This window comes from Lepidochelys kempii, chromosome 3 (assembly GCF_965140265.1).
Source record: "Lepidochelys kempii isolate rLepKem1 chromosome 3, rLepKem1.hap2, whole genome shotgun sequence".
Lineage (NCBI taxonomy): Eukaryota > Metazoa > Chordata > Testudines > Cheloniidae > Lepidochelys > Lepidochelys kempii.
Window position 1 is genome coordinate 187,628,558 of NC_133258.1, and position 22,034 is coordinate 187,650,591.

At 43.7% G+C, this 22,034-nt stretch overlaps 1 pseudogene; it reads left to right on the forward strand.

Moving 5' to 3' along the window:
• The first annotated feature begins 2,340 nt into the window (after positions 1 to 2,340).
• LOC140908847 (large ribosomal subunit protein bL21m pseudogene) lies at positions 2,341 to 17,390 on the forward strand (annotated as a pseudogene).
• Positions 17,391 to 22,034: the final 4,644 nt, after the last annotated feature.

The window sequence follows — 22,034 nt, forward strand, 5'->3', positions numbered from 1 at the left end:
CGCCCTAGGCAAGGTCACTGCTTGTGTCCTCCTCCTAGCATATTTAGGGATCAAGAGCACCAGTGATGATTGCCAGAAAGTGCCAAGAAATTCTTCAGTATACTTTTGTCATTATAAAAATACTAAACAATTAATTGTCTTCTTACAGTTAACATGGAGATCACTTTGCTAATAATATACCTGGTCAATATTTTATCCAAAAGTTTTTTCCCTCTAAATATTGCCTTTTTTTAAAAAATGAAAATTTTAGTAAAAAACTGATTATTTTCCAAAATATTTCATTTAGAATAATTGTGACTTTATCAACTTTTTTATGGAAGTCATTACTGAAACTTACCAAAAAGAAAGAGAACAAAACAAGGAAACACCAACAGGTTTTGATAAATGAAAAATATTGTTAGTTTCCACAACAGTTTTGATACATATTTAAAAATAAGAGGGTCCATTTTGTACCATACAAAAGGGTCACAATGTGGAAATGTGGACATTTTCAAAAAATTTGTTCTTAAAGTTGCCAAGCAGCTTTACTAATAGGCCATTTTAGAAACTAGTGTGCTTACACGCCAGCTGTAGACTTTGATATTCTTATTTACTACTCATTGCCCTTTATCTGTTGATTGGGTAATGCTAACAATTATGATTCTTCAGATTTCCTAATTCACTTGGCTATACCTTAGTTAAAATTAGTTGCTACACAAATCTATTGTTCCTTACATTGATTTGAATTTTAGTTCTCTAAAAGATAGCTCAGTGAAGGCATTACTGAAGTGAGGATGTGGCTGTGATTTTCAAAATGACTAGTAAGATTGAGGTATCTCAACACTTTCTGAAACACAGTAAGTTACTCCATATGTCAAAAAGTTCTCAAAAATATTCTAACTGATTGAGAAAGAGTTACCTTTGCCACCAAGAAAAAAAGTCTTGGGAGCTTTTTGCACTGACAAGGCAAATTAGGCCCAATCCTGCAATTACCTAAGTGTGGACAGACCCAGGAGTGCAGCTGCACTGAGCGCACTGCAGAATCAACAAGATCTCACAGTAGAATATCAGATGAATAAATCAATTTGTTATATTCAGCAACAACTCATTTTGAATTTGCAACCAAATCAGTGCACCTCATCACACCTAGGCATTTAGGGATTTGGGGCAAAAATTTGGGATTGGTCCTGGACATGTCTACACTACAATTAGACATCACCATCTTGTCCATGCCAGCTGACTCAGGCTCAGGGGACTCAGGCTAAGGTGTTTAACTGAAGTGTAGAGTAAGGGCTCCAGCTGCAGGTTCATGCTGCTTTTGCTGTCTGTGGGTGCTGTTTCTTAGTAGTTGTAGTAGTATTGAGTTGTCGGCTTGAGCCCCATACCTCATTGTGCTAGGTGCTGTACAGACAATTAACAACAATGACAATACAAGACAAGAGACAACAGGTCGACACGGATGGTGGAGCACAAGGAAACAATAAAATAATATTACTCAACATGATACCATCCATCATGGGCATGGAGTGAGGCAGAGATCCTGTGGAAAAATAGTATGTGATCTTGTATTTACAGGCTGTACATAATGCACACTAATCAAGGTGAGGAATTACGGTTGCGTGGGCAAGTCTGATTCTTCCCAAATTTTGAGAGGTTGACTTTTCACCCTTAATGTTCTTAGAATCTAGGATTTTTAATGTAATATACATATATGTACACACGCTCATTTTCTTTAATGAGGCTTTATTTTATTTCATTTTGGTAAACTGCAGAGAAAGCAAAGTTTTGAATGGGACTCACAGGAGGAACTAGCACCAGAAGATTCAAAGCAGAAAAAACTGCATTCTAGTAATAGACATCAGGTAGTAAGCATTTTATGGATAGCTTGCAATATTACTTAGAATTTGTCCTTCAAGCCAGAAAGATTTTAAACATGTGGCTGTAGTGTTCTGTGCAATCCATTACTGTAACTGTTTCCAGCAAGATGGATCCTTTTTCTTCTGAAGAAAATAAAGCATCAAATAGCATGAGCTAGCAAGATTACAAGAGCAAATCTCAGAGTTGCTGATTATCTTTCTTCCTGCTTTACACTGGACAGAAGCCTTTGTATGCTAGTAATTCTAGTCTCTAAAATGAAACATCAGCTCCCCCTTCTGTGATTGTGGGGAATTGCATGTATTGGCTATCAAATACTTAGTTAGCTATTTCTTGGCTGACAGTGTTATGGGATGGAGTGAACTCTTGCACAAAATACCAAGCAAAAATGTTTCAATTGGCCATAATTATTTTATTGACTGTACTTATCTTATTATACTTGAAGGGACTGACTCTGGTCTTGCCTCACATGTGCGCAAATACGGAATGAATCCATTGACGTCTATCGGTTACCTAGGGAGGTAACCCATAGACGTCAATGGATTCATTCCGTATTTGGAATGAATTCTGTGGTGGAATCTCCATCCTTAGAGTTTTTAAGGCCCAGCTTGATTTAGTTGGTGATGATTTAGTTGGTGTTGGTCCTGCTTTGAGCAGGGGGTTGGACTAGATGACCTCCTGAGGTCCCTTCCAACCCAAAAGGACCAAGGGAAATTAAATAGGGCCAGGATGTGTCAATAGGGAGAAAAAATAAGATGGGGGGGCAGCAACAGGGAAGGGGAAAAGTGGAAGATGACTTAAACATCAGGGAAAGAAAGCATTAGTAGCATGTGGAAGATACAGATCTAGGAATCAGTCATAACTCCATAATTCAAAGTTTGTCTGATTTTAACATTATATGATTCTTTCAAGGGAATCTGGTCAAAACATAAAAATTTTAAGCTTCCCTCCCAGGTTTTACATTGTCAGCAAAACTCTGACAGAGTTATAGTTTTGTTACTCACAATTACCAGTCTGATCTATATTTATAACATGACCATTGTCTGCAACAGTGCTTATTAAATAGGTGTGCAACAACTGGAGTAATTGCAAAAGTGAAGGCTCATTAGTCAACTGTGACTAAATGGAGCTTTTTAATAGTAAAATACAATTAAAAGTGTACTTAAGATAAATACACTCACCCTGACTCAACTGCTTTCAAAGATTTTAAGGCCATAAGGGACCATTATGATGATCTAGCTTGAATTCCTGGCCAACACAGGCCATAGAATTTCACCAAATAATTTCTGAATAAAACCCAATAGTTTGTGATTAAGGTAGAGCATTAAAAAAAAAAGCAAGTATTTTTGAAGATTTCGCTATATGTGACGTACTCAGAGTCACACAGGAAGACTATGGCAAAGGTGAGGCTAAAATTCAGACCATCTGACTCCCACCCTGTTAACCACAGTCCCATCAAGCCTCTCCATTAAAGACTGCACAGAAAATGTGCTTCTACTCTATACAGATTGTTTAGCTTTTCCTTTGTATGCACCACTGAGAAGAATTCACGTTTGAAATGGAAAATATTTTTTAAATAGTATCCTTTCTGGGCATTGACTCCTTCTACAGACCATCTCCCACTAGCAGTGATGCAAGTGGTCTCCTGTTGTACCTTTTCACCTACAAGACAATACTTTTAAGCCAAAAGTTAACTCAGCAGATGCATAACTCCCCCGCTTGAGCTTTGTGAAATAAAAACTGAAATCTAAAAACATTATAGCTACAATAGAAAAGCTGTTGAAAGAAGTGGCCTTACAGAACGGAGGCTGAAACTTTGGGTTGCTTGTTTTCCTGAAGTGCTGAGTTTTGATTATTCCTCTGGGAATAAACAGACCCATCTATGTGTTTAAAAAAAAAAGATGTTTGAAGAAGATCCATGTCTTTATAACGTTTCACAGCTCAGCTTTGCTCCCAGGCACATGAGAAGGATAGAAGATTATGGGCTATGCGTTGCTGAGGAATGAGAAATGTATTAAGTTATTATATGATGCCTGCATGTGAAAGGACATGAGAATGTATACGTTAAGTACTTTGTAGTGTTATGTAGCCATGTTGGTCCCAAGATATTAGAGAGACAAGTTGGGTGAGGTAATATCTTTTATTAGACCACCCGCTGTTGGAGAAAGAGACAAGCTTTATATCTACACAAAACTCGTCTTCTGCCCAGTTCTGAAGAAGAGCTCTGTGTAGCTCGGAAACTTGTCTCTTTCTCCAGCAGAAGTTGATCCAATAAAAGATATGACCTCATGTTAAGTATTGTTAGGGTGTTCAGAACATGGGAATATTGCCTATTAATTGAATGATCACTATCTTGGCTTAGCCCAGTGGATGAGGCACTAGTCTGCAGCTCAGGAAATCTGGGCTCAAGTCCCAGCTCAGCCACAGACTTCCCATGTAACCTTTGGCAAGTCACTTAAGCTATTCTGTTGCCCCTCTGTGAAAGGGTGATAATACTTCTCTATCTCACGTGGTGAAGATGAAAATCCACTAGTGATTGTGGGCTCCTGAGATATAATAATTTGGAGAGCCATTTAAACACATTTTATACATGAAAATGCATATATATATATATATATATATATATATATGACATTAAATAAAGAATTCCTGTTTAAGTATAGAATACTCTTCATCTAACACACCTATTTAGTTGCTTAGATGATTTATGTTGGGGAAAATGATACATATGTAAGTTTTAAAAGGTTGGAGCCCTCAGAGTGTAATAGCTTTGAATTGCCTTATGATTTTTAATTTCCTTTCAGTCAGCTGGTGCACAACATTGCCATGTAGATATACACACCAGAGCGAAATGGAAATATGATTATCTTATTGTCATCATATTAGTTCAGTGGGGTGTGTGTGGTTTAATTTCAGTCATTTATTTGTGGTAGGGTTACAGATGCAGTAATTTTTAAAAAAGAAACATGTTCTGGCTCAAACAGGATAGGACCATTACCATAAAATGATTTGGCAATTTTCACAGCATTATGATATCACCACGCCAGAACTTAAATTCTCATAGAGTATCTCCTGGAGCCCTCTACACTCCCCTCTCCCCAAACATGCTATAAAAGCTCCAGGGGGGTTGAAAATATTTACCAGAGCTCCGCACCAGACAGCTTTGGATGAATTTAAGACCTGCATCACTCTCATGTAACTGCTCAATTTAGGACACCACTCCTATACCCTACCAAGGGATCAAAGCGTGACCCAATACATTTAGGCACTCCCACCCTTTCCCTTCAAGGGCTCAGGGTGTAAGGCATCTATCCTTACCCATGGAGCTCAGTAAGAAACCTGGTCAATTTAAGTACCTTCCCTTTCCATAGGGGCTCTACGGGTCTGCAGAACCTTTTCCCAGTGAAAAAGCCTTACACAGTTGTGCTCTAAACATCTGTTTATTAGCAACACACACAGAATATGTATACCAAGCAAATCTCTTATGCTCACCACTCCCAATATACAGACAAATTTCACCTGATGGCCAATCAGGATCCACGCATCTGGGGGTTCCTGCTATGCCTCTGCATGTCACAGTCATGCAGGGGGGTCAGAGTTCCAGCAGCTTGATGTTGAACTGCAGTCCAGGAATGTTTCCCAAAGAGCATTGTTTTTCATTTACATTATATAGGTAAAACTAGCTCCCTCCTTCAAATGTACTAAACCTATCACATTATCCATTATAACAAAAAATTTAATCAATTACACACTGTCACCTATGTGTCCTCCTTCCTGCCCAAGTTTTTTACATTTTATCTTTCATGTCCAAATTGTAACTTAGTTTTGACCTTCTGTTTGTGCAGATGATCAGCATAAAAACACTGGTTAGAGCTTATTTTACCATTTATTGAACCTCTCTCTGCATCCTCCATAATTTCATAGAATATCAGAGTTGGAAGGGACCTCAGGAGGTCATCTAGTCCCCAACCCCCTGCTCAAAGCAGGGCCAAGCCCCAATTTTTGCCCCAGATCCCTAAAAGGCCTCCTCACAATGCTGGGTTTAGCAGGCCAATGCTCAAACCACTGAGCTAACCCTCCCCCGTAAAAACAGTGCTCTAGGTGAGGCTTCAACTCACAACCTCAGCATGTCTCCACACAGCACTGCCCTATAAATACTATGCGCTAACCAATTGCGCTACTGGAGCACCCAAATTTCCCAGCGCCCAGGTGTTTCTGCTTTTCCACCATGGGGGTTATAACCTTTGTTAGGGACGTTCCTGAGGTGGGGGAGCTTTATCAGCAGCAGAACGTTCTTTTTTTCAGTTTTAGTGGTGAACACCCTGAGTTTCACCCGTGGCTGGTTTAACATGGAGTGGGAAGGGGTTCTCAGGTCTCAGACCTACACTCCTGTTAACCCAAAGCAAACTGAAATTCATATGATCTGAATCTCAAACTTGCCATATCATGAAAGGGATAGATCTGATTGCCCAACTGACATCTAAACTGGCAAATTTTGCACACATTTTCTACGTGCTTATATGGCCCTTAACACCATAATATCTGAGCCCCTAACAAACAGTAATGAATTTAATCTCACAGCACACTGTAATTGAGGGAAGTCTTATTAACATAGAATATCATAGAATATCAGGGTTGAAAGGGACCCCAGAAGGTCATCTAGTCCAACCCCCTGCTCGAAGCAGGACCAATTCCCAGTTAAATCATCCCAGCCAGGGCTTTGTCAAGCCTGACCTTAAAAACCTCTAAGGAAGGAGATTCTACCACCTCCCTAGGTAACGCATTCCAGTGTTTCACCACCCTCTTAGTGAAAAAGTTTTTCCTAATATCCAATCTAAACCTCCCCCACTGCAACTTGAGACCATTACTCCTCGTTCTGTCATCTGCTACCATTGAGAACAGTCTAGAGCCATCCTCTTTGGAACCCCCTTTCAGGTAGTTGAAAGCAGCTATCAAATCCCCCCTCATTCTTCTCTTCTGCAGGCTAAACAATCCCAGCTCCCTCAGCCTCTCCTCATAACTCATGTGTTCCAGACCCATAATCATTTTTGTTGCCCTTCGCTGGACTCTCTCCAATTTATCCACATCCTTCTTGAAGTGTGGGGCCCAAAACTGGACACAGTACTCCAGATGAGGCCTCACCAATGTCGAATAGAGGGGAATGATCATGTCCCTCTATCTGCTCGCTATGCCCCTACTTATACATCCCAAAATGCCATTGGCCTTCTTGGCAACAAGGGCACACTGCTGACTCATATCCAGCTTCTCGTCCACTGTCACCCCTAGGTCCTTTTCCGCAGAACTGCTGCCTAGCCATTCGGTCCCTAGTCTGTAGCTGTGCATTGGGTTCTTCCGTCCTAAGTGCAGGACCCTGCACTTATCCTTATTGAACCTCATCAGATTTCTTTTGGCCCAATCCTCCAATTTGTCTAGGTCCTTCTGTATCCTATCCCTCCCCTTCAGCGTATCTACCACTCCTTACCAACATCACCTTACCAAGGGGGGAACTAAGGCACTGAGTGACTTGCCCAAGTAAACATGGCAAGTTTACTTCCTGGCAAGTACAGCCAGGAATAGAACAGAGGAATCCTGAATCCCTATCCAGTGCCTTAAACACAAACACACCCTTATTCCCCCGTTCCCCAAAGACAGACACACAAACTGGCATTTGGGCATAAAAATGCGGAAGTTGTGTGCGTGCGTTTGTGCCTAGCAGCACCATGTCTGCATACAGGGCTCAGGTGAAGGAGGGAACCTGGTCAGTAATTTTGTGTTATATGTCTGAACTTCTATGTACTTGCTGCATGAATAAACGGCACTTCTGTTCCTGAGCACACCGATCACAGGAGGTGGGACTGCAGATGGGTTAGGGAACATGCCCAAATATCATCCTCTACAGATATGATTGGGCATTGTTAGCACACACAAAACAGATACTAAAAGAGATTCTAAAAAGGTGATGATTCATCTCTATATATTGGAATTAGGAACAAAATATATGTTGCCTACGAAGTGGCTTGGTTTGAGCTGCGGCCCTTTTAATTTGAGATGTGACTTGAAAATCAGCCAGTAACAGAGATATGTGACTGAAGTGAAAACAGGTCAAAGCATCTTCCTGTGAATCAGTCATACTTCGCTGAACATGTCCCTAAAGTGACAGAAATACATTTGCTGCATATCTGCTCCCATGCAAATGGGCAACAAAGGATTTTGTGCTCCAGAGGGTTTGATCTAGCAGCATAGCTCTTTCTAACATATTTCTGGACTATCTAGATATTTTATCAATATCAGTCTGTGTTTAGGTATACTTGAGCTGGTAAAATAATACAAAAAATGATTTAAGAGTGTTTCCAGCTGTAAGAGCCGTGAGTTAGTTTGCTGTCATTTGGGGGAACATGTTACCATTTTTCACATGTAATCAAATGACCACTTGGTATTGGTGAAAATGTTTGCAAAGCCAAAATGTTTCACCATCAACACAGGAAAGACCATCTCTGGAGCCTGACATTCAAAAAAATCCCATAGACTTCAATGGACAAAGACTGCAGGGTAGGACCTGTGAAAATTACATGATATTATCACTAATATTGTCATTTTTTATTCCCTCATTGTAACTGTTGAGCCTGGAGTAAAAATTTCTCAAGTCCCTGATTTAAAGCCCATTGATGTGAACAGAAAGACTTTTTTGATCAAGTTCTAAATGTCTTCATCTGTAGAATCCATTCAAACAATGGCACTAAGAATCTATCTGATGAGCTTCATGCCCATGCCTGAATTTTATCACTGTCAAATTTATTTTCAAGGGGAAGAAATAGCAAAACTAACATCAGAACACATTATTTTTATCAGTGTGAAGAAGGATTAGTTTTCTAAAATTTCTTTGCTTTGTTGTCAGCTCAATAAATCTTGTTATAAATGTTCAGGGCTATATTATTTGTAAGCCAGATCTCTCTCTCATGATTTGACCAAAAGTTTGGATGGGAAGTTAGCCTCATTCTTCATAAATAAAAGTTAATATCTCAGCTATAGTGTTTCTAAAGTACCCTCTTACAGTAGAATTTAGATGAGATCATGTTTATGCACTGTAGATCATTTGGGCTTTAGATTATAACATATTCTAGGAAAGAGGAATCCACCTAATGAAGAGAGGGAAGAGCATCTTCGCAGGCAGGCTTGCTAACCTAGTGAGGAGGGCTTTAAACTAGGTTCGCCGGGGGGGCGGTGACCTAAGCCCAGAGGTAAGTGGGGAGGTGGGATACCGGGAGGAAACACAAAGAGGATGGTGCAACTGGGGAGGCCTCCTGATTCATACTGAGAAAGTAGGGCAATAGGCTAGTTATCTTAGGTGCCTGTACACGAACCCAAGAAGCCGGGAAACAAGCAGGAAGAACTGGAAGTCCTGGAACAGTCAAGGAACTATGATGTGATTGGAATAACAGAGACTTGGGAGGGTAACTCACATGACTGGAGCACTGTCATGGATGGGTATAAACTGTTCAGGAAGGACAGGCAGGGAGAAAAGGTGGAGGAGTTGCACTGTATGTAAGAGAGCAGTATGATTGCTCAGAGCTCCAATAAGAAACTGGAGAAAAGCTAGTTGAGAGTCTTTGGGTTAAATGTAGAGGCGAGAGCAACAAGGGTGATGTCATGGTGGGCATGTGCTATAGACCACCAGACCAGGAGGATGAGGTAAATGAAGCTTTCTTCGGACAACTAACAGAAGTTTCTAGATCACAGGCCCTCGTTCTTATGGGGGACTTCAATCACCCTGACATCTTCTGGGAGAGCAATACAGCAGTGCACAGACAATCCAGGCAGTTTTTGGAGAGTGTTGGGGACAACTTCTTGGTGCAAATGCTGGAGGAACCAACTAGGGGCAATAGTCCTCTTCATCTGCTGCTCATCTACAGGGAAGAATTGGTAGGGGAAGTAGAAATGGGTGGCAACTTGGGCAGCAGTGACAATGAGATGGTCAAGTTCAGGATCCTGACAAAAGGAAGAAAGGAAAGCAGCAAAATATAGACCCTGGACTTCAGAAAAGCGCACTTTGACTCCCTTATGGAACTGTTGGGCAGGATCCCCTGGGAGGCTAATGTGAGGGGGAAAGGAGTCCAGGAGAGCTGGCTGTATTTTAAAGAAGCTTTATTGAGGGTGCAGGAACAAACCATCCCGATGTGCAGAAAGAATAGAAAATATGGCAGATAACCAGCTTAGCTTAACAGAGAAATCTTCAGTGAGCTGAAACACAAAAAGGAAGCTTACAAGAAGAGGAAACTTGGACAGATGGCTAGGGAGGAGTATAAAAATATTGCTCTAGCATGCAGGGGTGTAATCATAGAATCATACAATAGAATCATTGAATATCAGGGTTGGAAGGGCCCTCAGGAGGTCATCTAGTCCAACCCCCTGCTTAAAGCAGGACCAATCCCCAACTAAATCACCCCAGCCAGGGCTTTGTCAAGCCTGACCTTAAAAACCTCTAAAGAAGGAGATTCCACCACCTCCCTACATAACCCATTCCAGTGCTTCACCACCCTCCTAGTGAAAAAGTTTTTCCTCATATCCAACCTAAACCTCCCACACTGCAACTTGAGACTATTACTCCTTATTCTATCATCTGGTACCACTGAGAACAGTTTAGATCCATCCTCTTTGGAACCCCCTTTCCGGTAGTTGAAAGCAGCTGGGAAGGCCAAAGTACAATTGGAGTTGCAGCTAGCAAGGGATGTGAAGGGTAACAAGAAGAGTTTCTACAGGTATGTTAGCAAGAAGAAGAAGGTCAGAGAAAGCATGGGACCCTTAATGAATGGGGGAGGCAACCTAGTGACAGATGATGTGGAAAGAGCTGAAGTACTCAATGCTTTTTTTGCCTCGGTCTTCACAGACAGTCAGCTCCCAGACTGTTGCACTGGGCAGCACAGTAAGGAGGAGGAAGTAAGCAGCCCTCAGTGGTGAAAGAACAGGTTAAGGACTATTTAGAAAAGCTGGACATGCACAAGTCCATGGGTCTGGATCTAATGTATCTGAGGGTGCTGAGGGAGTTGGCTGATGTGATTGCAGAGCCATTGGTCATTATTTTTGAAAACTTGTGGCAATCGGAGGAGGTCCTGGATCATTGGGAAAAAGACAAATATAGTGCCCATCTTTTAAAAAGGGAAGAAGGAGAATCCTCACCTCAATCCCTGGAAAAATCATGGAGTAGGTCTTCAAGGAATCCATTTTGAAGGACTTGGAGGAGAAGAAGATGATCAGGAACAGTCAACATGGATTCACCAAGGGCAAGTCACAGCTGACCAACCTGATTCCCTTCTATGATGAGATAACTGACTCTGGGGATATGGAGAAAGCAGTGGACATGACATATCTGGACTTTAGCAAAGCTTTTGATACGGTCTCCCCCAGTATTCTTGCCAGCAAGTTAAAGAAGTATGGATTGGATGAATGGACTATTAGGTGAATGGAAAGCTGGCTAGATCGTTGGGCTCAACAGGTAGTGATCAACGACTCAATGTCTAGATGGCAGCCGTCATCAAGCGGAGTGCCCTGGGGTTGGTCCTGGGGCCGGTTTTGTTCAACATCTTCATTAATGATCTGGATGATGCAATGGATTGCCCCGTCAGCAAGTTCGCAGATGACACTAAGCTGGGGGGAGAGGTAGATATGCTGGTGGGTAGGGATAGGGTCCAGAGTGACCTAGACAAACTGGAGGATTGGGCTAAAAGAAATCTGGATATGAGTCAACAGTGTGCCTTTGTTGCCCTTGTTGCCAAGAAGGCTAACGGCATATTGGGCTGCATTAGTAGGAGCAAAAAGAAAAGGAGTACTTGTGGCACCTTAGAGACTAACAAATTTATTTGAGCATAAGCTTTCATGAGCTACAGCTTGCAAATACAGACTAACACGGCTGCTACTCTGAAACTGTCATTTAGTAGGAGTGTTGCCAGCAGATTGAGGGAAGTGAATATTCCCTTGTATTTGGCACTAGTGAGGCCACATCTGGAGTATTGCATCCAGTTTTGGGGCCCCCAATACAGGAAGGATGTGGACAAATTGGAGAGAGTCCCACAGAGGGCAATGAAAATAATTAGGGGGTTGGGGCCTTGACTTATGAGGAGAGGCTGAGGGAACGGGGCTTATTTAGTCTGCAGAAGTTAAGAGTAAGGGGGGATTTGATAGCATCCTTCAACTACCTGAAGGGGGGTTCCAAAGAGCATGGAGCTAGGCTGTTCTCAGTGGTGGCAGATGACAGAACAAGGAGCAATAGTCTCAAGTTGCAGTGTGGGAGGTCTAGGTTGGATATTAGGAAATACTATTTCACTAGGAGGATGGTGAAGCATTGGAATGGGTTACCTAGGGAGGTGGTGGAATCTCCTTCCTTAGAGGTTTTTAAGGCCTGGTTTGACAAAGCCCTAGTTGGGATGATTTAGTTGGGGTTGGTCCTGCTTTGAGCAGGGGGTTGGACTAAATGACCTCTTGAGGTCTCTTCTAACCCTAATCTTCTATGATTCTATGATATTAGATACCTGTTCAGTTGTGAACATGGAGTTAGGGCTTGAATATTAGGTGTAGGAAGAAAAGACATTGATGAGGAAGGTTCAATTGGAACTCGAAGAGTGGAATGGAAAAATGTGATGAGAGATTAATAATGTCATGGTGCTAGTTATAAAAAAAGCCACTCTGATCAGTGCAGCTTTCTGAACATTAAATTCTCATGGTAAGAAACTCCTCTCACTACATATAAATTTTCAGGTGTCTTTGAATGTAACATTTGTGATTCTCCTATTAGCAACAGCTCTATAATTCTAAACATGGCATCAGTTGTACCACCAGCAGTATAGGAACCAAACCTCAATTTGTTTCCATCCTGGTCTTACAATCAAAAATACTAATCACTTGCTTTAATAGTTAAGAAAATGTGTAATGTTTAAACAGTAAGGGTTAAAGGCAATGGGCTTGGATTTAACTAAATGACTCCAATTAACATCATAGAATTATAGAATATCAGGGTTGGAAGGGACCTCAGGAGGTCATCTAGTCCAACTCCCTGCTCAAAGCAGGACCGATCCCCAATTAAATCATCCCAGCCAGAGCTTTGTCAAGCCTGACCTTAAAAACCTCTAAGGAAGGAGATTCTACCACCTCCCTAGGTAATGCATTCCAGTGTTTCACCACCCTCCTAGTGAAAAAAGTTTTTCCTAATATCCAACCTAAACCTCCCCACACTGCAACTTGAGACCATTACTCCTTGTTCTGTCATCTGCTACCACTGACAACAGTCTAGAGCCATCCTCTTTGGAACCCCCTTTCAGGTAGTTGAAAGCAGCTATCAAATCCCCCCTCATTCTTCTCTTCTGTAGACTAAACATCCCCAGTTCCCTCAGCCTCTCCTCATAACTCATGTGTTCCAGTCCCCTAATCATTTGTGTTGCCCTCCGCTGGACTCTTTCCAATTTTTCGACATCCTTCTTGTAGTGTGGGGCCCCAAACTGGACACAATACTCCAGATAAGGCCTCACCAGTGTTGAATAGAGGGGAATGATCACGTCCCTCTATCTGCTGGCAATGCCCCTACTTATACAACCCAAAATGCCATTGGCCTTCTTGGCAACTAGGGCACACTGTTGACTCATATCCAGTTTCTCGTCCACTGTAACTCCTAGGTCCTTTTCTGCAGAACTGCTGCCGAGCCATTCGGTCCCTACTCTGTAGCGGTGCATTGGATTCTTACATCCTAAGTGCAGGACTCTGCCCTTGTCCTTGTTGAACCTCATCAGATTTCTTTTGGCCCAATCCTCTAATTTGTCTAGGTCCCTCTGTATCCTATCCTTACCCTCCAGCGTATCTACCTCTCCTCCCAATTTAGTGTCATCTGCAAACTTGCTGAGGGTGCAATCCATGCATTCCTTCAGATCATTAATGAAGATATTGAACAAAACCAGCCCCAGGACTGACCCTTGGGGCACTCCACTTGATACTGGCTGCCAACTAGACATGGAGCCATTGATCACTACCCGTTGAGCCCGACAATCTAGCCAACTTTTTATCGACCTTATAGCCCATTCGTCCAGCCCATACTTCTTTAACTTGCTGGCAGCAGAGCTGTGTGTCTAAGCCCCCCATGCACTTGAAAATGTATCCCTAAAGCTCTTTTCTGATGATTAACCCAGTAATACCATCCAAAGGAAACTAGCTAATGATCCATGATATTGGGTTTCTCTGCTGCTGGTGCCACAGTTAATATTTCTTTTTAGCAATATACCTGCCAGCAACTAGCAGCTCAGTAAGTTAGCATACATGATAAATTCGGGTCTCATTCTGCTCCCAGGGTCCTCCAGCATTCTTCGCAGGTAGCCACAATTCTTTCATGATTGAAATTACCTGATCAATCCATTTCATAGACATCCTGCTGGTTCTTTCTGAGGGGGGAGGGGATATTTTTTCAAATGCAGTCGCACCATATACATAGCTCTTCAATCTCTGTGTGAGTACTGCATGTCAAACAGTTAGCAAAATCAAATTTATCTGAAACCTATTGGCATAACTCTCTGATGATCTGTTACAATATGGTTGTTACTGTGCTCCACCTTGTGGATCCTCAGAATTTTGTGGTACCAATGGGCGTAGAACAGGAGTGGGCAAAATTTTTGGCCTGAGGGCCACACCTGGGTATGGAAATTGTATGGCAGGCCATGAATGCTCACAAAATTGGAGGGCTGGTGTGTGGGAGGGGGTGAGGGCTCCACCTAGGGGTGCAGGCTCTGAGGTGGGGTTGGGATGAGGGGTTTCGGGTGCGGAAGGGTCCTTCAGGCTGGAATCCGAGGGATTTGGAGGGCTGGAGGGGGATCAGGCCTGGGGCGTGGGAGGGGTTGAGGGCTCCAGCTGGGGGTGTAGTCTCTGGGGTGGGGCTGGGGATGAGGGATTTGGAGTGCAGGAGGGGGCTCTGGGCTCGGACTGAGGGGTTCGGAGGGCAGGAGTGGGATCAGGGCTGGGGCAGAGGGTTGGAGCATGTGGGGGGAAGGGTCAAGGATGCAGGCTATGGGAGGCGCTTACCTCAAGCAGCTTCTGGAAGCAGTGGCATGTCCCCCCTCTGGCTCCTAGGCAGAGACATGGCCAGACAGCTCAGTGCACTGCCCTGTCTGCAGGCGCCACCCTTGCAGCTCCCATTGGCCACAGTTCCTGGGCAATGGGAGCTGCAGGGGCCATGCTTGGAAATCTTAGTCCACCCATATAGTGTAATCACATGCAGTCAGAACCTGTGATGAAGTTCCATACAACTCCTGACCATCTCAATAGGGACGCATGCTGGCAGGTTGTGGAAACATTATAAGGAATGTGAAAGTTCACTGGACTCCGCAAGCACATGGTCATTTCAGAATCCCTTCTCATGTATTATTGTTACCATACAGAATAGGAATTATTGCCAGATCTCCTTATGCACACAGCTATAGGGTGCCCCTGGCCTACAGGAAGCCCCACTGCTCTGCTTCACCCTGCCCCAAGAAACTGTGAGATGGAAGGAAAAGAGCAGCAAAGATGAGGTCTCCATGTCTGCCTACAGATGCCTCACTGAAGCAGCCACCTTGGAAGCTAGAGGACCTTGTCTTCAAAGGGCTAGGAGGACTAGCCAATCAGATAGGATTGCCAACTGTCTAATCACACAAACCCAAACACCCTTTCCCTGCCCCCTGCCCTGCCCCTGCCCTGAGGCCCTGCTCCTTCCCCAGGGCCCTGTCCCTGCCCCGCCCCTTCTCTGAGGCCTCACCCTGCTCATTCCATCCCCCCTCCCTCCGTTGGTCACTCTCCCCCACCCTCATTCACTGTCACTGCGCTGAGGCAAGGGGTTGGGGTGCGGGAGGGGGTGTGGCTCTGGGCTGGGGCTAAGGGGTTCAGAGTGTCGGAGGGGGCTTCAGGCTGAGCCTGGGGGAAGGGTTTGGAGTGCAGGAGGGGGTGCAGGATACAGGCTCCAGGAGGGGACTCAGGGCTGGGGCAGGGGATTGGGGTGCAGGAGGAGGTGGGGGGGTGCAGGCTCTGGGAGGGAGTTTGGGTGCTGGAGGGGGCTCAGGGCAGGGGGTTGGGCTGTGGGAAGGGGTGAGGGGTGCAGGCTCTGGCTGGGCAGCACTTACCTCAGACAGCTTGCGATTGGTGGCACAGCAGGGTAAAATCAGACTCCCTGCTTGCCCTGGCCCCACTCTGTTCCTGGAAGTGGCCGGCATGTCACTGCAAACCTTGGGGAGGACCAGGGGTCTCTGAGCACTGCCCATACCCTGAGTACCAACTCCATAGCTCCCATTGGCCAGGAACTGCAGCCAATGCCTGCTGCGGGAGCAAAGCCTGTCTTAGCCCCACTGTGCACCAACTGGGAGCCACTGGAGGTAAGCAGGGCAGGGGGCTCCACACACTGCCCCCTCCATGCACTGCTCCCAGAAGCGGCCAGCATGTCTTTGTGGCTCCCGGGGGGGAAGTAGGGTGTTCCGCACGCTGCCCCTGCCTTCAGGCACCACTCCCGCAGCTCCCATTGTCCGCAGTTCCCAGCTAATGGGAGTTGCAGAGTCGGCGCTTAGGGTATAGGCAGTGTACAGAGACCCCTGCCCCCCCAGAGGCCGCAGGGATGTGCCGTCCACTTCCAGGAGCAGCATAGGGCCTGGGCAGGCAGGGAGCCTGAATTAACCCTGCTGCTCCACTGGACTTTTAGTAGCCTAAAATCTTCTGGTTTAGCTTTAGTAGCCTCCGGGAGATAGAGCCTGATTCCGGGAGAATCCTGGCAAAACTGGGACAGTTGGCAACCCTACAATCAGAGCCCAGCAGGCTCAGATGAAAGGAGCTGCCTTGCTTTAGGAGTTCAATTCCTGGCTGGGCCCAAAGAAGTGGCCTTACAATCAGACAGAATTCATGGCTAGCTTAATTTATGTGGCTGGGAGTGCAAAGAGAGATGGACCTGAGGCTCTGGCCCTGAGGGAGAGGGTTATTGAAGTTAGGGGCTAATTTTGGCACAAGAACAAATGGATATAAACTGTCCATCAACAGTTTGAAGCGAGAGAACTCAAAGCACTTCACTACAGCAAGGAATTATTGCCAAAACATCATTGTCCTCACCTCCGTGGCCTGAAGTCAAACTGCCAGATCCAATAGAAGAGGCAAAGTACCATGCAGAGGTCATGCAAAAGGTGAATGAGATGATTGCCACTGGGCAGTATGGAAGGTTCTTTGCTGTGGTTCACTTTGCCAGTAAGCAGTGGAAGGGAACCAGCAAAGATTTGATTTTAATGGAAAACGTGCTGCCAGCTGAATGTGGAGACCGAATCCAACTGGAGAAGGCTTTGCTGGTTGGTGCCGATGACTTCACGCTAATTGGAAAGCCATTTCTGGGGAAAGATCTTGTCCATGTGGAAGCCACAGTTAACGAAAAAACAGAATCTTGGCCAAGAATTAACATGAGATTTTGGAAAAGGCACAATTATCAAAGGAAGAAAATTATCATGCAGCCACAAACGATCCTCTGGATAAACACCATAGAAATTGCTCCCTGCTTGTCATGATCGATTGTTGGTCTAGTAGGTCTTGATTTATTTTTATTGCTTTAGGAAGTATGGAAATAAAGAACTCTTGTCATTGGGGAAAAAAAAACAAGTTTAGGCTTGAAATTAGGCAAAGATTTCTAACCATCAGAGGAGTGACATTCTGGAACAGCCACGGGAAGCAGTGGGGACAAAAAAATTAATTTGTATCGAGACTGAGCTGGACATGTTTATGAAGAAGATAGCAGGATAAGATTGCCTACAATGACATATGGCCTATCTGCAACCAATATGTCCAACAGCTGGAGATGGAACACTAGATGAGAAGGCCTCTGAGTTACTACAGAGAATTCTTTTCCAGGTGTCTGGCTGTAGGGTCTCACCCACATGCTCAAGTGTTAACTGATCACCGTATTTGGGGGTCAGGAAGGTTTATTCTCCCAGGTCAGATTGTCAGAGGCGATGAAGGTTTTTCACTTTCCTCTGCAGCATGGGGTATGAGTGCTTGATTGAACTAGAGTAAATGGAGATTTGAGGACTTCAGTAACTCAGACAGAACTTATAGGCCTATTACAGGAGAGTATGGGTGAGGTTCCATGGCCTGCAATCATGATGGTCCCTTCTGGCCTTAAAGTCTATGAGACAGGGCTGGAGATAAAGGGAGCCATGATGAAGAGTTCTAGGGAAATAGCAGAAAAGGATTGAAGTTGAGTGGTATGTGGCCATAGGATCCCTGTGTTGGAACCTGGAGTAGTGGGCGGGCGCAGGTTCCTCTAACAGCCACAAGTAAAGAAGTTTAAACCCCACAAAGGGGACAGGGCTTAGCTGGGAGCCCAAACAAAGGGCTGAGTTTGAAGGGCCCAGATCCAGTGCTTAAGACTCTAGTCTTTAATACCCTTGAAGGACTTTGTGACTCTGCTGAATGGGCAAGCTGCTGCAGACCAGCCATGGTTGACCAGCAGCCTGCAGCGGGTACCAAGGATGAAAAAAGGACTGCAATACCACACTATCTTGTAGGATGGGGGAAGGGATAGCTCAGTGGTTTAGGCATTGGCCTGTTAAATCCAGGGTTGTGAGTTCAATCCTTGAGGGGGCCATTTAGGCATCTGGGCCAAAAATTGGGGATTGGTCCTGCTTTGAGCAGGGGGTTGGACTAGATAACCTCCTAAGGTCTCTTCCAACCCTGATATTCTATAATTTGAAGAAGATGTGAGTACCCCTTTATACACAAACAAATAAGCCAGCCATACAAAAAAAATATTAAAACACAGAAGAAAAAAGAATTTTAAATGCAAACTAAAATCTTTTATTTTTAAAAGGATTTACCATAAATTATAGTTCTGTAAATATAGTACAGTGCTCCAAATATAGAGAAAATACATTCATTGAAAACTTTCTAAAATGACTGTCATAAATATAAAGGGAAGGGTAAACCCCTTTGAAATCCCTCCTGGCCAGGGGAAAGCTCCTCTCACCTGTAAAGGGTTAAGAAGCTAAAGGTAAACTCGCTGGCACCTGACCAAAATGACCAATGAGGAGACAAGATACTTTCAAAAGCTGGGAGGAGGGAGAGAAACAAAGGGTCTGTGTGTCTGTCTATATGCTGGTTTCTGCCGGGGATAGACCAGGAATGGAGTCTTAGAACTTTTAGTAAGTAAACTAGCTAGGTATGTGTTAGATTATGATTTCTTTAAATGGCTGAGAAAAGAATTGTTCTGAATAGAATAACTATTTCTGTCTGTGTATCTTTTTTGTAACTTAAGGTTTTGCCTAGAGGGGTTCTCTATGTTTTTTAATCTAATTACCCTGTAAGATATCTACCATCCTGATTTTACAGGGGGGATTTCTTTATTTCTATTTACTTCTATTTTTATTAAAAGTCTTCTTGTAAGAAACTGAATGCTTTTTCATTGTTCTCAGATCCAAGGGTTTGGGTCTGTGGTCACCTATGCAAATTGGTGAGGCTTTTTATCCAACATTTCCCAGGAAAGGGGGGGTGCAAGTGTTGGGAGGATTGTTCATTGTTCTTAAGATCCAAGGGTCTGGGTCTGTGGTCACCTAGGCAAATTGGTGAGGCTTTTTACCAAACCTTGTCCAGGAAGTGGGGTGCAAGGTTTTGGGAAGTATTTTGTGGGGAAAGACGCGTCCAAACAGCTCTTCCCCAAGAACCAGTATTAGTTTGGTGGTGGTAGCGGCCAATCCAAGGACGACGGGTGGAATATTTTGTACCTTGGGGAAGTTTTGACCTAAGCTGGTAAAGATAAGCTTAGGAGGTTTTTCATGCAGGTCCCCACATCTGTACCCTAGAGTTCAGAGTGGGGGAGGAACCTTGACAATGACTGTCAAAATTTAAATTCTAGACCTCATACAAGGGGATGAGCATGTAGAATTTAATGTTTAATTTTTTTAGCTGAGATTGGATCTGTTTAGACATTATTCAGACTGCTTTGACATAAAGTTGAACTGCATGTCTAAAGGTATTTTCATTTCTGAAACTTAACATGAAATCCCTGAAGTTCATCAATCAAGCTCTTGGTCTCCTAGACTTTGTACAAATACCACGTGCTGTCACATCTTTCTTGAAAGAACTACCACCCCAGCCCACCCTGCATTTCATTAAAATCACTAACTCGCTTTGGAAGTTTAACAATAATATCTTAAGAGTGGTAGATCAGACTGCCTCATGTAGAAAGACAAAATAGTTTTTGGCACCCACTGAGTACAATATGAGCTTTTGGTCCCATTAAAATCAGCATTTGTTAATATTTCTGCCACACAGTCATATCAGAGAGATACCCAGTTTTGATGTTTTAACTCAGCCCATGCGTAACTGCACTGATTCCATATGCCTGGGTGCACAAGTGCTGAATTTGGACGATATGAATACATTTTTAATATAAGAATAAACCTTTCCAGTTTGGGTTGGGGGAAGGAACACCTCATGTGCCCAGGCAAGCCTTTTATGTACACAAGTAAAGTTAAGAGAGAGAAATGCTGCCTCTACATGACATGAAAAAGATATGATATTTCTGGTCTCTGGTGGACATGTTTGGAATAACTGTCCAATTTGTCTGAAATTCGTTAAAGAAGGTATGACACCAAATTTAAACTTTTCCACACATAAAATATGTGCAATTAAACTAGATGTTTTCAGGTGACAAGCAATGTTAAAGGGTTTTGATCAGATCCACACTCAGCTAGCAATGCTATCAGAATTTCTTCCAACTGAATAAATAGAATGTTCTGCTCCTGGCTTTATAATACCTTTGTTGCTCACTGATCCCAGGGATAAACAGGAGGTCCTCTAAGTTGTGCTCAGCTTCACTAGACCCCCAAAGGGATACACCTGCAGCTGCAGGTCACAAGACTTCAGTGGCACTCTGGTCACATCCTCTTTCACTTGGTCATACCCTTGACTTTCCCACTGGGAGAGAGGATGGCCTCAAGCTAGCTACACCAAATCTGTACCACCAGGAATTCACCATATATCTTATAGAATAGATTATATAAATGCATGAGAACCAAGAGAAAGACGAAGGAAAGTGTAGGTCCTCTATTTAGTGGGGAAAGAGAGCTAATAACCGATGCCATTAAGTTTAATGCCTGTTTTGCTTTAAAGGTAAATGGACACCAGATGCTTAACACAATCAATATTAACAACCAGGGGGAACGAACAGGTTACACAATATTTAAATAAGTTAGATTCAAGTCAGCAGGGCCTGATGAAATTCACCTTAGGGTACTTCATGATCTAGCTGAATCAATCTCTGATCTCTTAGTGTTTATCTTCAAGAACTCACAGAGTGGGACCCAGAGGATTGGGGAAAGGCAAACATAGTACCTATATTTTAAAAAGCGAACAAAGAGAACCTGGGGAATCATAGACCAATCAGCCTAACTTCAATACCTGGAAAGATACTGGAACAGATTATTAAACAATCAATTTGTAAGCACCTAGAGGATACTAGGGTAACAAGAAATAGCCAACATGGATCTGCCATGGATCTGGGAGGCTAATATGAGGGGGAAAGGAGTCCAGGAAAGCTGGCTGTATTTTAAAGAAGCCTTATTGAGGCTGTAGGAACAAACCATCCCTATGTGCAAAAAGAAAAAAATAGCAAATATGGCAGGCGACCAGCTTGGCTTAACAGTGAAATCGTCGGTGAGCTTACACAAAAAGGAAGTTTACAAGAAGTGGAAACTTGGTCAAATGACTAGGGAGGAGTATAAAAATATTGCTCGAGCATGCAGGGGTGTAATCAGGAAGGCCAAAACACAACTGGAGTTGCAGCTAGAAAGGGATGTGAAGGGTAACAAGAAGGGTTTCTATGTTAGCAACAAGAAAAAGGTCAGGGAAAGTGTGGGACCCTTAATGAATGGGGGAGGCAACCTAGTGACAGATGACGTGGAAAAAGCTGAAGCACTCAATGCTTTTTTTCCCTCGGTCTTCACAGACAAGGTCAGCACCAACACTGCTGTCCTGGGCAACACAGTATGGGGAGGAGGTAAGCAGCCCTCAATGGTGAAACAATAGTTTAAGGACTATTTGGAAAAGCTGGACATGCACAAGTCCATGGGTCCAAATCTAATACATCTGAGGGTGCTGAGGGAATTGGCTGATGTGATTGCAGAGCCATTGGCCACTATCTTTGAAAATTTGTGGTG